The sequence below is a fragment of the Erithacus rubecula genome (genome assembly GCF_903797595.1).
Source record: "Erithacus rubecula genome assembly, chromosome: 5".
NCBI classification, from domain to species: Eukaryota; Metazoa; Chordata; class Aves; order Passeriformes; family Muscicapidae; genus Erithacus; species Erithacus rubecula.
In genome coordinates, this window is record NC_136687.1 from 21,492,160 (window position 1) to 21,515,986 (window position 23,827).

General features: G+C 42.8%; 1 protein-coding gene across 2 annotated transcripts in view; it reads right to left on the reverse strand.

Moving 5' to 3' along the window:
• RBM47 (RNA binding motif protein 47) overlaps positions 1 to 23,827 on the reverse strand; it is a 74,149-nt gene that overhangs the window by 46,170 nt on the left and 4,152 nt on the right. The gene's annotated exons all lie outside the window — the stretch shown is intronic.

A 23,827-nucleotide genomic window follows, 5' to 3' on the forward strand; every position in this document is an offset into this window, starting at 1 on the left:
AAATCCAGTTTCTGAAGGGAAAAAAAATAGGATGGGGCAACCCAGCTGCTGGAGTGAAGTAAATTGTTTTGGAGGGACAACTGATGAGACACAGTAATGCTTGTGATAAGGGAGAAAATGAGGGTTGAATTGGAAAGAGGAAGCAGTAAATACAGGATGTGCAGATGATGGCTCTGAAGGAGTGCCTGTGAGTCAGGTAAAATAATAGCATACTGGAAGATCATAACCAAAAGGACATCTAGTCCCTCGTGAAGGAAGAATTGGTGGGTAGTGTGCCTTCAAGCCATGCATCTGGCACCACTGTACTGGGTGCTGGAAGCCACACTGCTCAAAAATTGAAGAAATTGAGTCAATCTAGAGAGAGAAATGGAAAAGGGTCAGAGGGGACTGTTCAATGGAGCCTGACCATATTAAAACAGGGATATTAGGGACAAAATTCCTTGTGTGGTGAAGCTGGAAGGATGCAAATTATTCAAGACAAACTGGTGGGAAAACCAAAGTGATGAGAACTCAGAGGTTTAAAGATCGGAAGATAAACTGCCTATGGGGATCTGGTCAGTTAGGCAGCATTTTTGTGACCAGGGTGAAGTCTTGCTTCACTTTCATGAAGTCAAGCAAAGCAGTGAGGCTGAGAAGGTAGAAAGCTAACAGGGACATGGGACAGTTGCTGTGCTGAGAAATGAGAGATCTTTGGGGCAGCTGGAGAGTGCCTGAAGGGCAAAACTTTGGGAGGAAAACAATGGAGAGCAGTGTGTCTGCAGGGGGAGGAAAGAGAGGCAGTGCTGGGTGCCAGCTGCAGGGCTTGAGTTGTTAACCCTTGCTGACAATCAGTGGTGCAGTGTCAGAAAGGGCGGGCACTGCGGCTGCTGCTGGATGCAGGGGATGGGGCACTGCCAAGGCAGCAGGGAGGGTGGGGAGGGCAGGTCCAGCTGCTGCCAGGGCGAAAGGAGGAGCAGGAACTGGAGTGGTAATGTACAATGAATCTTTTCCTGTTTATGATAAAAATGCCCTCAAGCAGATTTTCATACTAATTAGAAATATTCATGTAAAAGGTGCCTAGGAGAGTCAGCCATGCCCTCTCTACAATAGCTACATCACATGTGCAAATAAAATATGTTGTTAAACTTGTTTTTTTCTATGTAAGGGCTAAAACCAGATATCATTTGCTCCTATGCACACACAACCAGTAATAGCTCATGCTTGTAGAGTTCCCATCTATTGTATGAGAGCTGGAGAGTTGAGTAACACAATGTTCTGTACCAGAAAACTGGAGCATTTAGCCAGTCTATCAGTTCCCCCGAGTAATTTTATGGTATTTCTATTTTTTAAACCTTCCAGTAACAGTGAAAGTGGATTTGTTTTTCCATGCAAAGAAATTATTCAAGAGCAAATCTGCAATGCCTACTCCAGCAAGCACATTGATACATTTTCTGAGCTCTGTGCAAGCTGATCTTCAATCTGGCTGTCCTGAGGCAAACAGCATGGCTAGTGACCAAATCATGATTCAAACTCCCAGGTTACAAAATTCATCTTGCTCCTGCTTAAGATTTTAGAATTTAAAAACCTTCCACCAGATTATGCAGAATTCACTTAATAACATTTCATCTTATGCAGGCAATGTATTTGGAGAGCTGATATACAGAGCCCTACTGTATTCACTACTATTAAATCAGGAGTTGGCCTACACATGTACTTCAGTGTAAAAAGTACTATCTACTTATAAGCACAGTCACAGATATTTGTGGTTGGCTAGGTCTCAGTCCAGCTTAGCTGCAGGCTACAATTCAGATTTGAGGGTTGGATTTAATTTATATTAGAACTGTAATTACACTGTGCTCTCACTAATCTTTGCACAAGATGGAGGGACTCTCAGGACTAGCTTGTTCTTCCAAGCCTTCTGCTTAGAACAAACCTTCTCAGAGGACAACAGTTTGCATTTGAGTTTAGCTTCACCTGTACTAGGGCAAGATCTTATAATACTGGAATTATAGAGTCATAGAATAATTTCAGTTGGAAGGAGCCCTTAAAGAAAATATACTCCAACCCCTCCAGTGAACAGATACATCAGCTTGATCAGGTTGGTCAGACCCCTGTCCAGCCTGAACTTGGACATTTGCAGGAATGAAGCATCTAACATCTCTCTGGGCTATGTGTTCCAGCATTGTAACCACCATCATAACAAAAAGGTCTTCCTTATATCTAGTCTGCATACTATATCTATATAGATATACTGTATCTCTTTACTCTTATGTATTTTAAAACCATTACCCTTGTCCTACTGCAACAGAGCCCACTAAAAATCTGGCCCCATCTTTCTCCCTTGAGCTACTGGAAGATGCTATAAGATCTCCCCAGAGCCTTCTTTTCTCCTGGCTGAACAACCTGAACTCTCAGATTTTCCTCAAAGGAGAGGTGATCCAGCCCTCTGATCATCTTCATGACCTTCCTCTGTACTTGCTCCAACAGGTCCATGTCTTTCCTATGCTGAGAGCTCCAGAGCTGAAAGCAGCACCCCACATGTGGGTTCCAGGAGTGGAGGGGGAGAATCACCTCCCTCGTCCTGTTGGCCACATTTCTCTTGATGCTGCTCAGCCTTGGTTGGCTTATTGGACTTTGAGGACACTGCCAGCTCACATCCAGCCTCTCATCCACCAGCACCCCCAAGTCCTTCTCTATAGAGCCATTCTCAGTTCCTTCATCCCCCAGCCTGCCTTGATACCAGGGGCTTTCCTTACCCAGGTACAGCCCTTGCACAAAGCCTTGTGCCTCATGAGGTTCCCATGAGACCACTTCTGGAGCTTGTCATGGTCCCTAGGGATGGCATCCCATCCCTCAGGTTGGGAACAGCATGACTCAGCTTGGTGCCATCTGCATATTTGCTGAGAGTGCACTCTTTGGCTTTGTGCTTTCAAAACAGTCCCCTAAGCAGCAAGGATTTAAACACCTGAAATTATTTAATTTGATTCAACACAACTCCATTTGTTCCATGAGGATATTGAAGAGCACTGAAATTTTGCCTGTGTTGTGGACTCCTAGCTGAATCATTTTTATGGTACTGCATGTCATGGAAAACTACATTTTTTTCCTGTTTTATAAACAACAGAATAGATGTATGACGACAGCCATTCAGAAATAACATACATAGAGTCCTAAATGGATGTCACAGACCACTGTGAAGGGAGATGATGAATTGTATTTTAATGATTACCAAGACTCCAAGTATCACCAGATTATGAGAAAGGTCTTAGAAGATACCTTAGTAAAGATTGCTAGGCAGAGTCTAAGTCACTCAATTTATCATCATCAAAATATCAAATTATCAAATTCTGAACCCAAACTATTAGTGTCCTGTCCCCAAGTGTGAGAACAGTGCTACAAACCTGTTAGCAGAGTTTTGACATGATTGATTGTTCTTTTCTTTTCCCTTTTTTTTTTCAATTTGTCACCTGACTCTTAACTGTAACTTGACTGGTAGTTTGGAATAATCCTGAAGTATTCTGCAGTGATAGTTGGTATTTCATGTTACAGCTACGTACTTGTGGGCTTTCAAATCCTCTTAATGGTGTACATTTCCTTAACCTTTCCCTTGAAGGAATCCTAGCTCTCTTGTTTTTTACATGGTGCTTTCACCTCCTTTGATATACAATCAGCTCTGAAGGAGAACATAGAAATCATTAAAGTCAGAAATTTTTAAAAAATAATACTTGGTTTCACTAAGCTTAGTGTGACCATTTTGAGTATAAGATAGCCATTTATCTTATCTCTTACAGTCTCTTATATTTGACTATAATCAAATACAGTTTAGAAATGTAGGGATGGGAAACTAAGTGTCTTGGCCACTTGAAAAGATTTTCTTCTTACTAAAGAACAATACTGTCTCCAGACAAACGTAACAGAGACAAGCACCATTCACCACAGGAAAAGTCAGAATGCTCTCATCTATTTTATTATTACAATTGAAAGTGGTTTCCTTTACCCATTGCTTGGGCTGGCAGTGGGGACACCAGGCTACTCAAAAGGGGAGAACTGCAGAGGACAAGAACAGGTCCAACAGAACAAGGAGCAACGTCTCTGCTGTGTTTTATTTGGGACAGCCAACACTGCTAAAAATTTCCTATTTGCCTCTTATACTTGCTTCATTAGAAGAAATGGATTATCTCCTGCTTGACACTAGGTCTGTTTGAGCCAAGGTAAGAATTGCCATTGCAGCATCCTTTGCCAGCGTGAGCCTGGCCTCCTGCTGGCACCAGCTCTGCCCAGCCTCACTCCTCTCTGCAAGCTCACTTTAGGCTGGGGCACTGCTGCAAGAGCTGCACCTGAGAGCCGCCACCAGGCAGATCCTGCCACAGGCAGATCTCCTGTGATCCTCCCTCTGCCCTGGCATTCACTCCCAGCATGGCCACAGGGGAGCTGGGAGAGCAGCCAGGTCTGGGGAGTGCCCTCCTGGGCTGAGGTGTAACCCCAGCAGATCCAGGGGAAAGGGGAGGTGTAACCCCAGCAGATCCAGGGGAAAGGGGAGGTGTAAGCCCAGCAGATCCAGGGGAAAGGTGAGCTGTCTCTTCACAAGAGGCCTCTCTCAGGGATGGAGGATGGCGTGTTGGAACACCGTCACTCCTCGATACAAACAAGTGAGGGCAGCTCAGCCAGTCTAAACAAACAAACAGAAGCACAGAGGAAGGAAAAATTTCACCTTTTGGATTTGCTGCTATTCTTTCTGTGCACATTTGACACTTAAATGTTATTGCAATGGGTGCCATGGTTCAGTTATTGATTGAAACCAAGTTACTGAGCCAATTTCTTGTTCTTCACTGACATCACTTAATTGATAGGTTGAATATAATTTCATTTGCTTATGGTTAAGTAAATAATCAGTGAAAATCTTATTTTCTTGCAGTGCTAAACCCACTAAAAACATGAACAAGGCAGAGCATCAATGAATATAAGCTTGTGGGATCACAGTGTTTATGAGCCTGAAATCCCAGACTGTGAATCAGTCTGTGGACTGTGTGGCAGAGCCTTTAGTGATCCTTTGCACAAAAATGGAGTAAGCCTTGTCGAAACTTCATTCTCATCACTTAGTCAATGTTTTGGGTGTTAACATCTTGCTGATTGCTTTCTTTGTTAAGGAACAGTAAATAAAATGGTAGTGTGTGGCTCCTTTGGTGTGCAGATCTCTCACCTGTGATGCTGTATCTCTGAGTGGAGAAGCAAAGGAGAGATGCATTTATAACCCCAGAACTGCACTGAGGAATTGCCACTATTAAAGCAAAGTTCACTCCATCCCTGCACTACTCATGATGATGCTGGCTATTAGGAGCTCTGCAAGCTTCTGGACTTCTGCAGCCATTAGAGGTGCTGGTGGGTGTTCTGAGGGAATTTATTTCTAGTGAGCAGTCTAACATGTCCCATGCCCTGGGTTAGCATCCCTTGAGTGTTGTATGGGATAACCTAACACAGGGAATCCATGTCTGTTTAGTCCTAGAGCACTGCTCCTTCTATATGATAAGTGAAAATGGAGGCAAGGGGGTTGTATTGTCTTAGTTCTGCTAAAATCCCTCCCTTGCCACCTGTAGGCCTGAGTGAAGTAGTATATGTAAGGGAGGAAAGAAGATAAATGATGTTCCAGAGAAGGTGAAAGGAATTCTCATGGCCTCATTAAAAACACATCCCTGGGAAACTGATTTATAGAAACTAAATTTCTTATTGATTTCATTCCAGTTGAGTGAAGACTATGGCAGTCACTCAAAAGGAGGTTTCAGCCCTATCATATTTTGGTGACATTCTTTCAGAAACCTGTGCCTCCAATATCCTTTTTGCCTTGTCAATAAGATGCTGAAGGAATATCCAAGCTAAATGTCTGCATTTCTAACCTCAACAAAAATACCATGCTCAGTCATGCAAATTCATGTGTTAGTCAGAGTCCACTGCCATCCCTGGAATATCAGATCATGGGTTGACACAATTTCTTTTAACCTAATGAGTGTGCATTCTTCATTACAACCAATCAGCACAGTTCCACTAGAGTCAAGGCAAGGATGCTGTTTCAGAGGGCTTCACAGCAGAGCCTCAAACAATGTGGCTAACATCAGGAATAAGTTTTTTTTATCCCCTTTGAAACAAAACCTAGAAGTGCTATAGCAGTTAATGCTTATATAAAACCTTAAATAATGCAGATATAATTTATAAAAGTTTTATAAAAGCCTGTATTCCAGGCAGTACAGATATGTACATATGTCACAAAAAGCCCATGAAAAAACATGCCTTAGCTCCCTGCAGCCACAGCAAAGAAGCTCACATCTTGTGATGACATGCATCTGTGCACTTACTTGACACAATTCTCTTGATTTTGTGTATATATGTGAGCACAAAAACTGCATTATCCTTTTAAAAAAGTATTTGTAAACAAAAAATTATTTCTATTTTAAACATTTTAGAATGTTTATTTTATTATTCTAAGCTTTAGAATGTTTATTATTTAAATAATAAACTGTATTTAATTGCAATTACTAAGCCATGGGACTATCAGAGTGGTGTTTTCTTCATAACACATATTGCTTGTACTTTACCACATTGGCACCCAGATGATAAACCCACAAAACACAGTGGGCCAGAAACAGCTTGTCAGAGCTTCCCCTCCTCACAGCTTCAGACTTGAAGGCAATGGAATTGCACTGATGTTCTTAAGAAATTACTTATCTTTCTTTGCTTCAGTATAAGAGAGGGGGATAAATAATACTTTTTTTTCTGGTAGTCTGAAGATAAGTAAGTTAATTTAAACTACTGAGTATAATGTTTCTTGCTATATGTTCTCAAGCACAAGGGCAATCCAAGTTTTGCAGTATTGCTCTGATGTGTGTTTTACTTATTTGGAGGACAAAGGAAGAATTTGGGGTCATTTGTTAATCCACAAACTTTTCAAAAATTATTTTAGTTTCATAAAAGAAAGCAGAGATCTCAGTTCTCCCTATGCACAAAAAGGACAAAGTGGGACAGAAGAGACAGAGATGAAGATCCTCTTGGCTAGGGCTATCTTGTCAGGCTAGATTAACAGGGTTAAAAACCATCCTAGTGTAAATAAATGGGAGCACTATAGCATATGGTTCCACAAAGCATAGCCTGAACTTACTGGGCCCCAGACAAAACACACTATCATGGAATGCTGCCCTTGCCACTGAGCCCCACTCCTATGTCTCCCAAAGCATCTGGCACCCATAACCATGGGTAGCTGACAGAACTACCTGCTTCCCAGAGTACTGTGGCACCACTGCTGCCTGCAGTGCTCTCCCCTCCAGCTCAGGCATGGATGGGAAGATAGAGCACCATAAATTCATCTACACATCAGAAAACTGATATACAATTGGCTCACAACTCAAATAAAAATATAAGAACAGTGTTACTACTTCTAACTTTTGGGTCTCATGTACCCAGTAAACTGTCTGCAGCAGTGATGAAAAATTGACCCCTGAAGAACAGCAACAATAGGATGAACATAATTGATGTTTTCTGCAAGTCATCTCCCAGCCTCCAAACATTTTCAGCTCAGGGACTCCTCCAGCCTGATCTAGATTGCCCAGGGCTGGACCTCTCTTCCAAGTACTTCCCTTGAGTGTCTGAAAAAATTGCTGCAATTGTCATACCCTTTGGTAAAGAGTTTCACAAAACCAGTATTTGCTGCATGAAGAAATATCTCCTTTTCTTCTGAAAAAGCCTCCTAAATCTTTGTCTGACAGCCCACTACCTGTGAACATCACAGAGACTGTGAACATCCCAAACCACCCAGTTCACAACATCCCAAACCACCCAGTTCACACCATCCCATGGTTTATAGACCTGAACCAAAGAAACCCCCATGGTGGTCTCTGCCTGAGCCTGAGCCTACTCAGTCAGAGGCTGACTATCACATGTGTTTTGACTGGTTTTTTTTCCAAGGGATTAGGGAATTTACTAAAATCTTCTTGTTGCCCAGGGTCTCTGCACATCCTTGTGGCAAAATTTCAGCCCTCACCCGCTGGCTGAACATTGACCATGATGAGTACAACAGCCACACAAAGCTTGGTGTGGACCACTGGTCTCAAATATTTAATTGCCAAAGTGTGAGGGCTGAATTGCTCTTCTCATGGTACTCTGCAAAGTACCAAAGATTTTGCTTTACCTGGTGTATTAAGTTTGGGATAGTAAAGCTTCATTACTAAGATGCACCCAGTAGCTTTTGATTATATTACTTGACATCATGTTTTTCTTCCATCATATCATTCTGCCTTATGGTTTGCTTTCAGTTAGCTGCATGTAAGCCAGAAAACAGAACTTTTAATGGTCATCAGCACTGCAAGCATTCATATATTTCTTGCTAACAGTGAATATCTGCATGTGATGCTACTGAGTAAGTTTTTCAGTCACCTTCTGAAAGGCAAAAAATCAGGATGAGCTCAGTCAGCAGACTTTTAAAAAAGCTGGCTTCCTAAGGAACCATTTCTAGTGCTCCACGTTTTTGCTGTTTTAACTTCTCTCAGTAAGTGGGCTGGAATGGAAATCCTGTCTGATCGAGCAGATCTTGTTCAGGCAACATACCTTCAATTGATTTTACATCCATTCATCAGACTCATTTGCTTTAAAAACTGATTTTATATCTAGATAGAACACAAGCAAATACGTTTAAACCAGGTACCCCATGTTTTCATGTGCACCATATGGCTACCCAGTTTACCTCCCATACTGGGACAGGAGGGCATTTTTAATTATTTACAGCAGGGGCAGCTCATCTGTAAAAATTAGCTTGGCCATTCATATTCCTCACAGATCTGTCAAGCATCCCAAGAGCATATCCTGCCCTGCTCACTATGCAGACCTTCCAGGCATCTTCTCCCCTGCTGAGGCAGGGCCACCAAGCCCTGTGAGTAAGTACTGGCATCCTAAAGAAGAGTAGCTGGAGCCAGGAACAAGTATGTGGAGAATGTTGGAAAAAATGTACCAAATACTTCAGGTTAATTGACAAGCAATTAAATCTATTGCCTAGGAAAGCTCTCATGATATTGCAAACTCAGGTCTGAAAGTGGCAGATATAGAGAGCTTATATCTCTGTAGCTTTAAAGAGAAGATGCTGATACTATTTCTCATTTTTTACTTTCTTATGTTTGCTATGTTTAGCAACTTTCCAAAGCAATTTTAAGATAATAGAATAGGCCAGAAATAACTCTATGGCAGCATGCTCAATGAGGGTGACTTGATCAGCATCACTTCCACTGACTGATATTTCAAAAACACCTCAGTGGCAGCAGACACAGCAGAGGAAGATATTAAGTGCAGCAAAGTGAGACCCCTGGGAGTCACCACTCATGGTCTTTCCCTCCATTCTCAATTGATCACCATATTGCCCTGGTTTTCCTAGGGATCTGCTCAAGGAGCACTGCTAAATACTTTACACAGCCCCCCAGGATCCCTCTGGAGAAACAGCCTGAACCTGAGAATCATTTATGGATGGGCTCATGCACAGCCAGGGCCCTGGTTCTGTGGCAGAACTAGTCTCAAGTTAGTAATTACATGTTTAGCATATTATGCAAGCATTTACTCCTGCTTTTTCACAAATATCCATTCTTCCACTTTGTGACAGCCAGTCCTTTTCTCACTGATTTAACACCACAGGAGCACAGGTCCCATGGGCATCAGCATTCTCCCCCAGCCTTGCCTGCCCTGCAGTAGTGACCCTGTGCTGTCTGGGATAGGACCCCTATACTGCTCAAGCCATGTTTCTCCTGGATTCAAATCATTGAGATCAAAAGTTCAGCAGGTTCTGTCCTCAGGTTCTATCCGCCTGTTTATGTATTTATTTGTTCCAGCAACCTGCCAGGTCTCACAGGTCTTAGCAATCCCATGAGAAGATCCTTGCCTTTCTTCAGAACTGGCTTGACTTGTGCAAGCACCAACTGAGGGGCTGCTTTGGAGGGACAGCAGAGACAAGGGATTGGTGAAAGATCATGAAATGCTGTTTGGAGCCAGCAAATTACCATTAAAGAATGCTGCCCACTTATGTAGAAAAACTGGGTGCCAGCCGCTCACCAACCCTGTTATTCAAGTTCTGCAGCCTGCAGCAAAAGGCTCCTAGAATTAGCTCTCCCAATCTGGTGGTGAGACACCTCTGATGTCTGAAATGGGTTTGCCTTGGGGTTGTTAAATACCTGCTCCATGTGATTGGGCTAATTAAAAGTTTTTAGCACAACAAATCCCTGTTTGTGAGGGTATAAGAGCTAAGAAGATTAGATGTTAGTTAAACTAGACATAACTGAGAAAACAAAGTTGCTGCTGTTAATTCTTAAAAATGCTACCCCACTGTGTGCGGGTGAAAGGAGTGGATAACAAGATTAATAGGTGAAACAAAAGTCTCAGATGACAGGTATATCCCATCAGAAGAAGTGCTTCATTTAATTCAATATTGCAATGTAACAGGGGAACTAATATATTTATTCTACATACAGATGGAAAAACCAGCTTTAGTAAGAATTGGTCTTGATCTCACGTATTCTTCTTGCAAAGGACATATAGGTATTTTCTATTATTATATAGGTTTACTACTATAGCACATCAACTAAACGGGTATATACAAATAGCCCCAGAAGCTGGCTGAGAACAACATAACTCCACAATTTGATCAGGAAGATGGTCTGCTACTACACTGAGAAACTGTAAGAGTCTTGTTGTACCAAAGAGTACCAGCTGGGAAGTCAGTGCCTTTCAAAGACTTTCTACCCTGTCCTTCCAGGGGGGTCTCAGTTAAAGAGAATCAGCTTCTTTTAAATTTTCATAGGAATCAGAAGTCAACTGTTTCCTTTTTCATGTAGGGAAGTGCTTGCAATTTCATCCCCAGTAAGAATAGATTAGGGAAAACTGAACTTGCATCTACAGCATACTTGTGCCAAACAAATATTTCTTCCCTACAAAAATCCACACAAACCCCAGGCCATTAGAGCCTCCAGACTCCTCCTTCTCCCCTTCTGCAAACAGACTCGTGTCTTATGCTTGCTTAGAAATTCTTGACTTTATTCCCAGTGAAACTGTTCAGTTCAGCAGCAGCCAGCAGCTCTCTCCATCAGCACCTGCTGCTACCTATCATTTTGCCTTGCCTCACTCTTTTCTGGGCAGACATCCCATGGATCACAGGTTTTTGTCTTGATGGCTTTATACTCCCCTACCAGCCTCATTCTAGAACACCTGCTAAAGCTGCTAGCACTAATTATACTTTTATTTGAATGTAAATACTTTGCTTGGGGACATAATAAGTATACATCTGATTTTGGAGCCTCTGCAAGAAGATTGTTGAGCTGATCAGTGCCAATGAGGAAGGAAGAGATGTAAGAATTACCTCCACAAAAGTAAGTGAAGACAAACCATGTCAGTGAGCACTCCTGGATGCTGAAATGGAAACTGATTGCACCCTTTAAGGTCCAGAACAGCTGACACACTTTAGACCCATGTTATTTAAATACCAGTTGCCCAACCCAGAGGAGAGATCATCACTCTCCCAGGCACAGGGTTGGGTTGGGGTGAGCTCTGGATTATCTCTTACACACAGTGGGGGTGCAGCCATTTGGTTTTGGCAGGTGACACAGCATCCTCCTCTGGAGGCAGCCAGCCCCTGTGCCAGAGAGCCATTCTGGGCACATTTGATTTACTAGCAGAGATGGAACTAATGGGGAACAGAGATAGAAAACCAAACTCCTTATTTAACAAGCAAAATAAAGAAATCTTTTACATCTGGAAATACTGAGACAGATGATCAAATAATTAGTGCTGCAAGTTTGTACTGCCTGCAGCTAGAAGAACTGCTCTCTGTGGAAGCAGGAATGTGGTTGAGCCTGCAAAAACCTGATAAGGGATCTGTACCTAAGATTTTTGGATGGTCTGCATACGTCACAGGTAAGTTTCCACAGAGTTGAAGGAGCATTCAGGACTGGACTCCCATGGAAAAACTAGCAACTCTACCCAGTTAAGGATGACTTTGCAAGCAAGTGCCAGCACCACATTTTTACTCCTTCTGAGGAGGTTTATGAAAACTAAAGATGTAGAAACAACTTTTTTTTTTTTTTTTTTTTTTTTAATATCATAAGTTGACCCCAGGAACTGCAATAAGAAAAATTCTTTTTACTTGCTTTTCTCAACCAAAGAAAAAAAAAATCAATTTCAGTTTAATTTTCCCCCCCCACCCCCAGCACTTTGGAAGTTACTTCAATTTCTACACAAAGTGCTCACAATTGAAAATTGGAAATATTTTCCTTGGAATTTTAATTTTTATACAGATCAGTCTGTTTTGCATACTTGACCCAAGCTTTAAAATAGTTTTATTTTTACAAAATCTTCACTTTTGGTAAGTATGTAAGCTGTTTACACCTATGTTTATCCTAGCTGGAATCCTGATGAGCTTGCTTATTGCAAGGAAAAAAAGAATGGGTATGGATTTCTATGCTGATGTTTCATCACATGTGTGGGCTGAGGCTGGCTATAGCTATGAAATACAAATGTAGTATATACAGATCTTGCTGATCTAGTAGAAGTATTAAATAATAAATCTCCTGGCTCTTTTACAGAAGATGATTCAAGCAATCCGTAGGTTCCTAGGCTGCTGCACAAGATCACAGCCTGATCACACGTGTATGATGGCATAAACAGATGAATAATAGCTACTGCATTTTTCAGTCCCACCCACACTTCACCTTATTTCTTTAAGTCACACCTACACACAATGCTTGGCTAAGATTGACAAACACAGACTACAAGAAAATCAATATGCTGTTTTCTGTACGTGTGTATTTCAGGAGGAAATAATAGCTGGGTTCCCCCCTCCCTTTTTTTTTTTTTTTCTTGTTTTTATTTTCAAGGAAATAAATCTGAGAAAACAAAAAGCAAGATATGAAAGCCATTAGTTGCCATTAGTTGGGATTTCAAATGCTAAGTCCTAACACAAGTGCAGGTAAGATTGGACTAGAGTAGGAGACTGATCTATTGTAGTAGGAGCTGATCTATTCCCAAATATTGCTGCTTGGCTTCCTCATTGGGCTGCTGTCAGCTCCAGCACATGCCATGACCTTGCCTCTGTTGAGAGCTGGGAGAGCTCTCCTTGACTTGAATGGAAGCAGGACCAAGCCCTGCTCAGACAGTTTCACAGGCTGCGTGTCGGATGTGCGTGCCAGCGTTATGCAACGGGGTGAAAAATGAAAACTTGTCAGGCACAGAACTGGTGCACTCAAGGACATACTGTTATTTGTTTTGCAGCTTTGCTTCTCTGACAGGGATTAACCACGTGCCATTGATAGCTGCCATGATAAAGTCAACCAAAACACTTCATTTTTTAACTTTCAGAATAGATCTAAACTTTTGAGGGAAATGGCTTGCTTGGCCTCAAGTTGTTATTTGAAAAAGAAAAAATAAATAAACTGGGAAAACTTTTACTATTTCCAGTTTTCTCTCCCCAGTTTTCCCCTCCTTTGTCCCCCAGCTAACAAAGCAGCAGATTGAATTCACCTCCCAATTCCTTTATTAATTATTTTTTCAACCAAGTGGTAGGTATTGTAAGTCGCCAACCTTCACTTTCTGGAAATTCTTCGGTGTATTACTGCATAGCAGAGTGGTGTGACAAGGATAAAGAGATTAGAAGTAATTTCATATAACTCCTTCTGTCAAAATCTGCAGAGGGCTTTTACTGGTAACTCTGAGTGTTGCTGAAATTCTTCATTAAAAACTTTCAATATAAGGGAAGGAAATCTCTAAGCTTTAAGACACAAAGGAACCAAAACACAGGGAGAGAGGAATATTAAAACAAAATCTGAACAGAGAGGCAATACAAAGGGGAAAAAAAGCCCCACCCTGCTCTAATACAACAGTAATAATGCATGTTATCTTCAGGAAGGTTGACACCAGCTTTGAAAGCCAGAAAACAGTATGCTGATTTTCCCCAGTTTCTGGTAAGTGGGGACAACCTGTGCAGACACAGGCAGACCCAGTCCTTGTCAGCCTTAGACTGCCCAGGTGGCTGTGAGCTGCTGCTTGGTTGTCACCACTGCAAGCTGCCTTGGCTCACACAAAACTCAGACTGTGCTTTTCCTGTTTGTTGTATCAGCACACTTCACAGGCAGCCTAGACAGGCAAAATCTGGCCAGTAGATGAAGAATAATTCTGGGTATGGTGGTCAGGTATGGCCCCTGGTATTGTCAGTGTGAGACAGCAGGGGTGAAACACAGAGAAGAAGGAACTAAATATGACCTGGCCTACACATGTGGACCAGCTGAGAGACCTGATAAAAAAGCTTTGAAGTTGAAAAGAGGGTGGTTTGCATTCCCTATGGTTGTTCTATTAAATGAAGAGAGGGATGGACAGACATTAAATGATAATGTCAGTCCTGCATCTTTTGGAAAGTTACAAAGCAATCATCAGGTATTGCAGATCCTCCACTGCAGAGCCTGTGGCCTTGCAGAACAGAGAAAGTGCAGATGAGCACAAGCACAGGTGCATGAAGAGGAAAATACTGCTACCACCCTGGGCTAGGAGAAGAGTTTGATTGTTCTGTGCACTATTAGAGGTTCATACTCTTCTATTTTTTGGGATGTCCTTTTCTCTCTTTGTGAGTCATTCACCCATTAGTTACCACAAACACATTCACACTTCAGGTTTGCTCAGTGAAGGCTTCAGCACAATCTGCTGTGTTGTAGCCCACCCAGGACAGGAGTTTTTGTCCTTGAGCCATTTGCTGTGGATGAGGAAGGCTGCTGTGCATGTTTCATTTCTGACTCAAGCTGATTGACCAGGGGATGCCTTCCTCTGGTATCTGAGGTACCCAGAGCAACAAGCATTTCTCAGTTGTCCATTTCTGCTTTAAAAAGAACCAAAGCTTTGCCAGTATGCACTGGCTAGGAAGTGTAATGCATTTATGCTCTGACCTTGCACATTTCTTGAGTCACAGATGCTTTTGGGATGGTTTGGTGGGAGAGAAAGCAGCTCCATTGTAGAGCTGTGCCTCAGCCCAAGGCTGTCTGAAGGCAAAGTGCAAAGCAGAAACACAGCCCTGTGTGGTGCAAAACCCTGAGCCCACAGTCCCACCATCTCAGTGTCTGACCAATCTCCTGCTCCTCACCTGAAAACAGCTTAACTTCAGGCAGCTATCTCAGCTTGACATAAGTCTATAGCTAGAACTTGTTTACCCTTAAGTACACTGTTCAGTGAAAATGACCTTTAACTAAGCAAGTTCACCTGGGCCTGGCCCTGGCATCCTAAAATGTATAATCAAAAATATGGCAAACTTCTTAATTTATATCCTGTGTCCCTATTTTTTTTTGTAAATAAGTAAAAAATGATTGCTATGCAGATTATATCTCATCATTGTTTGTAAGTATCTAAATGTTATAGCAATGAGTACCTCTAAAAAGGGTAATAAATCTCTCTTTAGTGCAAAGGAATTCAAGAGCATGAACCATTTACATCCTGAATAGCAGGAGAAAAAAAGGAAATGTAAAGTTCATTGTCCACCCTCATTTTTATGGATGGCATATGGCAAAGCTACTTCAAAAACCTGCATCAGTACTGAATGTGTCCAAGAGCCAGGACATATTATAATAATAATATATATAACAGAAGGCAAGCTAGGATTGTGCAGACTATGAATCTGGCACTATCTGAATTCCACACTTCGTATTTTTTTATGAGTAGGATATATCTGCGCACGGTTTCTTAAGCTTCCCTGCATTTTTTTTTTTTTTTTTTAATGCAAACTGAAACCCAACCCCAAATTCCATCATGAGGCATCCTACTGATGTGTGTGTCACCAGAGGAGTAGCACATGATATTTACTGCATGGACTTCTGTACCACAAAGGAACTGTAAATTACAAAGGCAGGGCAGCAGCAGAGAAAGAGGGAAGAGGCAGGAGTAGGGGACTCCTTACAGCTTCTGGAGGGAAAGTTGGAGTGGTGAAAACCCTTGGATTCACACCCCAAAGGAGCTTGGGCTGCATCCAGTCTTTTGGATGACTTGCTCTTTCTTCTGATCCTGCCCTTGTCCAATAGGAGTGCCTCAAACTCCCACAGTTCCTTCGTCCTGTCATTGTCTCCAAGTCTGAGAACCCCTGCCTGGCTGGCTCTGAATGCAGACCCCCATGTAAGACCTTGCTCCCAAATGTCTCCCTGCCCAGCCACCACTTCTCGGTCACTTCTGAGTTATCAATTCCCCTTTTCCATCATCCTTCTGACTCTTTGTCAGCTCTTCAAGGCAGACAATGGTCTTCCCTCTGCTCCCTCCTTGTCTCTCCTCTCTCTTCCCTCCCTACTAGGTTCAACCTGTTCTTCAGGAGCCCCACACCCTGTTTCTTTGCTTTCTTTATCTTTAGGTGCCCTATAGGCTGCTCTTGAACTCAGGGCAGAGAGCCCAGCAGGCTCATGCTAGAGCTTTGACACAAGTTTTTCTCAGAGTACAGGCAGTGTCAACAGTGAGTTTGGGGACTTGGAAATTAAAAGTTGAAGTTTCCACTAAACACATGAAAACTCTGTTTTTAAAGGTTTATATCGTGCTTTGACCCTTGCACAAGAGCCACTTCCCTTGAGGTCAAGCACTTAGGAAACCTTAGGAAGAAGCTGCAAAAGTTTGAAAAGAAGCAAATTCTCTGGCTTTGATTTTCAGAAATTATCCAAGACTTTTAGGCTAAGTGCAGAGCACTTAGGGTAAATGCAGAGCAATTCATAGGCCTCAGGTGTCTTGCCATGCAATGCAGAGCTTTGCAAAATTATGAGCAAATAAAAATGGTCTCCTAATAGAAAATGCAGGCATCCTTTTTAACCAGAGTTCCTCTGTCTTCTTCCTTTTACATCTGCTTATACAATGGAAATTTTTGGATGCAAAATGTCATGCACTTGGAGCAGTCACAGTCCCAGATCTCTGCAGGTTAGATTGTGTGGACATTTTTTTTTCTGGAGTGGGCTACAACAGTTATATCTATTTATCAACACTAAAGCTACAGGCACTTTAGCAGTGCATTTCAAACCACTTTTCCAAAACCAGTGATCTGAAGCAGAATCTGGGGCTTGTTCCACCAGCATCCTGGGGATTCCCAGCTCTCCCCTGCCCCTGGAGTTTCACAGCAAGTGCTGCTCACTGCTCAGTCAGCAGGACCTTGCTCTCACTTCACAGGACACATGAAATCATGGATCATGGATCCATGGATCATGAAATGCAGCCTGCTGGCAGTGCCTCCTCCCTGTCCCTTGACAGTTTGTGCCATTGCAATGCTCCATGGAGTGCCCCTCACTCCAGGCTGTGGGACTGGAGGAAGGGGAGCTGAGGCAAGGAGCCCAGGGGCTGCCAGAGGTTTGGGTTGGGTGTCCAGCTGTGATTGGCACCTTCTGTCTTCCTTCCCCAGAATTCTCACAGCACCATGGCCTGACTCTATCAAAATGAAGGCATAAGCCAAACACAGAAAAAATCCCTAAAATTTGCTGAAGCTCCCCACAGATTTGTCATAGTAGACCTCACAACATGAAGGGATGTTCAGCTATACCAGCAGAGACCAGATATCCACAAAAACCACTTGACTGTCCCATTTTTAACTCATGCATGTCATTTTCTATGGCAAAGCAGGGACATGAACTCAGGTTTCCTAAGCTTTATACTGGTGCTTTTCCTGCAAAACCAGTCATTGGTATACTTTTTGCTTCTTGCCTGGCTTGTTCTACACCCTGTAGCACACATGCATTCAGTAGTACGTGTGAACTCAGAAGAAACCTTTATTAGTGATTGACATTTGCAGGAGCTTTAAGAATGCAACGATTTTGGCACTAGTTACTTTCCAGGTAAGGATTAACAAATCAATGTGTTAACCAACACCTGATGTTCTTTGTTTGAAAAAGGCCATGTTTCAAAATGGCAGCAGCTTTCAGATTTTTTTTCAGAAAGATTGTGCTATGGTTTGGAAATAGGGAAGCACAGCAAGGATTGCAACACAGAACAGATAAGATTAGATGAAGAGGAAATGTGATAATAAGTGGTTTGGATCTACAGAAGGACCAACAAAATTATGTTCATCTCACACTGTTCACATTACAGTGCTTGATTTAGAAGACACAAAAGCAGTGTCCCCTCACCAGGGCTCAGGCAGAAGCTAAGCCCTTTCTGTGTCTTGGTATTGTGACTGAAACCCACATTCAAGCAATGTAGAAATATGGTGACAATGAAAGTCTGGTTCAACCACCCTGCCTGTCATCCAAAGCTCCTGATGGTGGCCAGAAGGGGGCTCACCCCTTTTGCTTTTCCATGGTTCCAATGTCTCCACATTCAGAGAAGATGCAGAGTGTGTGGTCTGTGGAGCACCAGGGCACACACCAGGGCACACACAGCCTGTTCAAGCACATATCCTGTGCCAGGATCCCTGGCCAGCATTCAGACTCACTGACTGACACAGGCAGAGCATGAGGATGGCATGGAGGCCCCAGAAACTGGCACCAGTGCCAGAAGGCAAAGGTGAACCTCTGAAGATGGGGAAGCTTGGAACACAGAACTCCAAAAGAAACTTGCACAACAACAACAACTAGCAGGCTTATCTAATCCTCTTTGCACCCACATCAGCTCTGCATAGGGTTTGTGTACCCATTTGTGGGTGTTCCTAGGGCACAGGGGACAGATCACCATTATGTACCCAGTGGTAACACAATTACAGCTCCCAAACTACAGCAAGATCCTCTTCCTTTAGTTTGGAGTACAACCAAAAAGAGAACATACAGTTGCCTATGTATTAAAAACATGAAGGTGAGCCCAAAGATACCATAAATTTACACCCCAACTTACACACCCCTGTTCATCCATGTCTTGTGTATTGACATCATGCACTGAGAGTTGAGGTCCTTAACTGATTTTTACTGCTACCAGTATGAAGCTTTATTGAGAACTTTACCTTCTAGGCTTACAGGCACATGGCATTTTCCATAAAATTAAGTTTCTTACACTACCCATGGGTAAATAGACCACATTGTCAGCAATTTTGCTTAAATTTCCTTTGGACAACCTGCATTTTTTACCCAACTTATTTATTTAGAAAAAACTGCTGTTGTGTCTATTGGAAAATATAGGCAGAGATGCTTCATGCTTCACCTCTTTTATATATATATAGTATATTCTTTAAAAGCTCATCTTTTGTGGCACACCTCAAGAGTGCATTTCTGGTATGCAGAAAAAGAGAAAAAAACATAACACAGTGGGTAAAACGACCCCCTAAGATCTTTTTCCTGAAACAGATGGTAACTGATAGAGCTTTAGGAATTAAATCAGCACTGAGACTGATTTGTGTTGATACCTATAATGCACATGCTGTTTTTATATATATATAAATATACAAATATAAATAATATATTTTTCTTTTAAAATCAAACAAACAAACCCAAACCTCAGCAATCAACAGGTGGAAATGCTAGGATTTGACTCAGATTTCAGTCTCCTTGGTAAAGGCCAATGGGATGGACACCACAACCTGAACTCAGCAACCCCACAGCCCAGGGACTAGGGGATCCCTGGTAACACCTGTCAAATCCTTGGTGTGTTTTAAGGGTGCCTCTCTCCTCAGTGGCACACTATACAAACCCATCTTTTGGGAGATGGCAGGAATCAAAAAGTCACTGTTGAAACTCCAGATAATGCTCTAGATAAAGAAGGGGGGGAAAAAAGCCCTGAAATTCTTCTGTAAGCAAAATGCTTGCCCTGGGCTTTTCCCATTCTGATGTGAAAGCCAAGAGACAAAGGCACCAGTGCCTTCAGTTTAGCAATACTTGGTGTATTTACTCAGGGCTTCTGGCAGCTCATTCCACATTCCTCAGAGCTGTAGGTTTTATACAGTGCCCTGTATATCTACCAGGCACTGTACCTGATAAACTTTCCCCCAGGCCGAGGCAGGTGGCCATGGGAATGGCCAGGAATTTGTGCAGGAATTTGCACGGGAATTTTCTTACTTAGACTCCTAAGGTTTACAAACAATAAAAACTAAAATTGTTTGCCAGTCGGTCTTGCTGCTTTACCAAAAATGTAAGCTTGCAGATGACTCCCTGCAGAAAACCAGAGCTTTCCAAGAGAAATAGAGTGACCATGGGGAGACATCTTCTCAGCACCTCCAGCAAGGACCTGCAAACACCTCTGGTAGAACACAGGTCAGGGAAGAGATCTTAAAATATCAGGAGGGCTCCCAGCTGGCAAGGCAGAGAGCAGCAGAGCAGCAGAGCAGCACAGACACAGGTGTGCCCAGGAGCTGCTCCCTGCTCAGAGCCTGTTCCCTGATCACACATCACAGGAGGCAGGGCACTGTGCTGACAGCCCCTCTACCACCCCTGTGGGGTTCAGGAAGACTTATTCTGCACACATACAGTCTGACCTGTGACTCACATAGGTAAGTTGAGACTTAGGACTTCAGTATGTGGAAGAAGCACGTAAAAGCCCTTTTGTTTATTGTTGCTCAATACAATTATCCTCTATTAAAATCACATTTTTTTCCTTCCGTGCAGGACAACTGTGGCCTGTTTGAGCCCTGCCCAGGTTGAAGCTTGCTTCTGGGCCCTGGGGTTGTGCAATGCCTCTGGGTATGTCTGCAGCCACCCCTGGCCTGGCTGCTCAGGGTGAGCAGACGACTTTGTCTGTAGCATCTACTCATCCCATTGACTTTGTAAACACTGACTAAGACACCACAAATGGTAGAAGCAGCAAGCACATTCAGATCTCCTTGACCCAGCCAGAGGCACCTCCACATTCATGGAATGTGTGCACTCAGTAAATCAGATAAGTTGAGTCTTTTCTTGCCTGCTTCATGAGGCCAAGAACACAAAGGCAGAATCCATCTTCAAGAGCAGCAGAGACTACACTACAGTCCCAAAAGTTTGAACACACTCACCAATTAAGTCTAGGTCTGCTTGCAGCTTTACCTGTGGCCATGCTCCTGTGAGCTTCAGGTACCATATTAGGGCTGCCTTCAATGAAAATGCTAATGACAGTGAAAGGCTTCCTGTGAGGACTAACACTCACATTAGGATGTGGATAGTAGTGTGTGAACTCTGGTGAAATTTCAGCATACACAGTCAACAGAAATTTTACTGCCAGAAACATGGCCTTAAGTCATGGTAATAATGTTAATATTTAATTGAGGTGAGTTGAACGTGCTCTTTTGTTGCAAAAACATTGAGAGGACATGTCCCTGCGTGCATGTTCATGTTTGACTCTACCTTCCCTCCTTGCCTTTCATGCTTTTTCCCTGCTCTGCCTCTTCCTCCCTCCCCAGCCATAAGAGCTCACACAGTTACCCCTCACATACTGCTCAGACCTCATACCCTTGTTTGTCACCCCAGAACAACTTCCAGCTTTAAAGACCTGTTAGCCACAGCCTCTTAATAATTCCACCCTTACAGGTCTTGAAATTTTGAGCACAGCTTTCAAACCCTAATGAAGCACCTCTGTCTCAGCTTTTCCCTGATTGGGATCAGACTCGGTGAGCTGACCTTTTCCCCCTGTCTCCTTCCTCCTCCTCCTCCTCTTCTTCCTCCTCCTCCTCTTTTTAAGAATTACTAATTTCTCATTTTCTCCCTTCCCTTCTCTTCCCAGCCCTGCAAATACCTCCCCTTTGCTCAAGTCCATCACCTTCCTCCTTGGGTTTTGATTCCTCATTTTTCTCTTATTGTTGCTGATTTATGCTGATGACCCATATCACCCTCTTTGTCACACAGCACCCATTTTACCAATTCTGTTCCTCTCCTTCCCTGATCCTTTTCTTTTCCTCATTAGAAAAGACTGTTTATTTGGCATGCACTGTCAACATGCTGTCTACTGCTGAGTTTTTCCTGCACTAAACTACAAGTGATCCCATTCAGCACCATCCATTAGCCTTCTTCATCATGTCCACCATTCAGCCTTTTTGCAATTTCTGCTTCATCAATCCTCACAATTTCTCTTTTGCTTTTAGCCCTTATCTCTACACCAAATTAAATTGCAAAATTCTCCCTACATTTCAATTTCCTTCTATTTTCTTCCCCATAATATCCAGCCCAACCAACACCCTTCAGTTGTTTCTTCTGCTAGAAAGGTTGAAAGACTGTCTGCTGAAAGCCCAGCCACCGCTTCCAGCTATATGTGGATAAAGCAGTTTCTAATACTGCCCCTCTCTCAAGGAATACCCAAAGCCTCTTTTCTCTCCTTTCCTCTGTTTGTGGACAGGGCACAATTTTTATTTGGGCAGCCTTTCTTTCAAGGTTTTTAAGGCCTGTTGTCTTTTTCTGTTGTGGCCTTTTGCATGCATGTCATTGGCTGTTCTATCTGCCCTCAAAACTTAAATACTTCCCTGGAGTCTCATCTATGGTGACATTCCTTTTTGCTCTTTCATAATTTGATCCACCGTTTCATCTTCCAAATATTACTTCAAGAGTCATTTCCATAGCTTTGAATGTGCCACTCATTCTCTGTGCTCCTGTTGATCCTCTTACCATCTTCTAACAAATAAAATAAAAAGTGTCCTTACACACAAAACTTGCTCAGGCAAGCAGAGCTGAATAGCACAAGCAGGTGTCTTTTGCAGTTTATGAACACCCACTTTATGCTTCCCATCATGTGTTCTTCTGTTTTCCTTCATAATTCCTCACTGGGACTACCTCCTTGGTCACAACTGCAGAGGAGCTTTGCTCACCTGTCCTAAATTCCTTCTAAATTCTCTCTCTTGCTGCTGAAATAGTTACCAGCAGCCAATCTGCTGGCATGCTGCTCTCACTGTGTACCCAGCTGACCCCTCACCATTTCCTTGTGCTCCACCTGCCATCTCTCCCATCTCCTGCCTCTCACCAGCCATTTTCTGCACAAACCCCACATGGCAGTGACAGTCCTTCAGCTCCACCTGCGTGAGCAGGTCCACACAGAGAAACACCCAGGTCAGGAATCCCAGTCTGTGACACAGCAATCATAAATGACATCTTGAATGTTCCTGGAACTCAACTTGCTGAAACTCAGCCTACACCCTGACCTGTGGTGGAGCTTACTAAGCTTCTCTGATAAAAGACAAAAAGGCAGAACTGAAGTCTCAGTTTCTTTCTAAGGCACAGCTCCAGACTGTCCATTGGTACTTGAAAAGCCAAAACATGAATGAAAACTCTGAGCTACATCACTTGAGGTGCTGCCTCTCCAGAGCAAACCTCCTAATGGGTCTCACACTGGCAAATAGGATAGAAAGCCTCCCAGCTGTTAGTGGCTGGTTAAGCTGTTCCCCCTTTGGAAATACAGAAAAGTTACTCTTGTCGCATTATTGTTGGTTGAGGATTCTCATGCCTTTGTAGTTTCTTTCCATCTCATGGCAAATAAGCCCAGTGCAAATAAGTCAGTGCTGACTCAGTTTCAGCTTTATGACCTACATAAGCAAAAGATACCTTCCAGATTCTAGGCACATTTTGTAAAACACACTTTAAAAACATCAGAAACCTCTTTCTTCTTTTCAAATAAAATCTTGCTTGGAATCAGGGCAAGTGAAAGTCTGGAAAGGACAAAAATGTCCTCAAATATCAGGTAGTCAGCTTTGCAGTTACTAAAAAGTTGCTTTCCTCTGTTGAGTTTACTGTGTCACCGAAGCCCTACCAGCCATAGCTATACAAAGCCTGCATTGTCTCAGTAAGGCTACTGAGATGTTCCTCATCTTGGCAAGAGCTAGGTGTACCAGAAGCATTTTATTGAAAAAAAAATTACTACAGCAGAAAGAAATATTCTTTTAGGCTTCATACTGGAAAGAGAAAGGTCAGAGTCCTTCCCTCTGAGAAGGGAGCAGACAAAAATATTCTGTTCACAGGATCCATTTGAC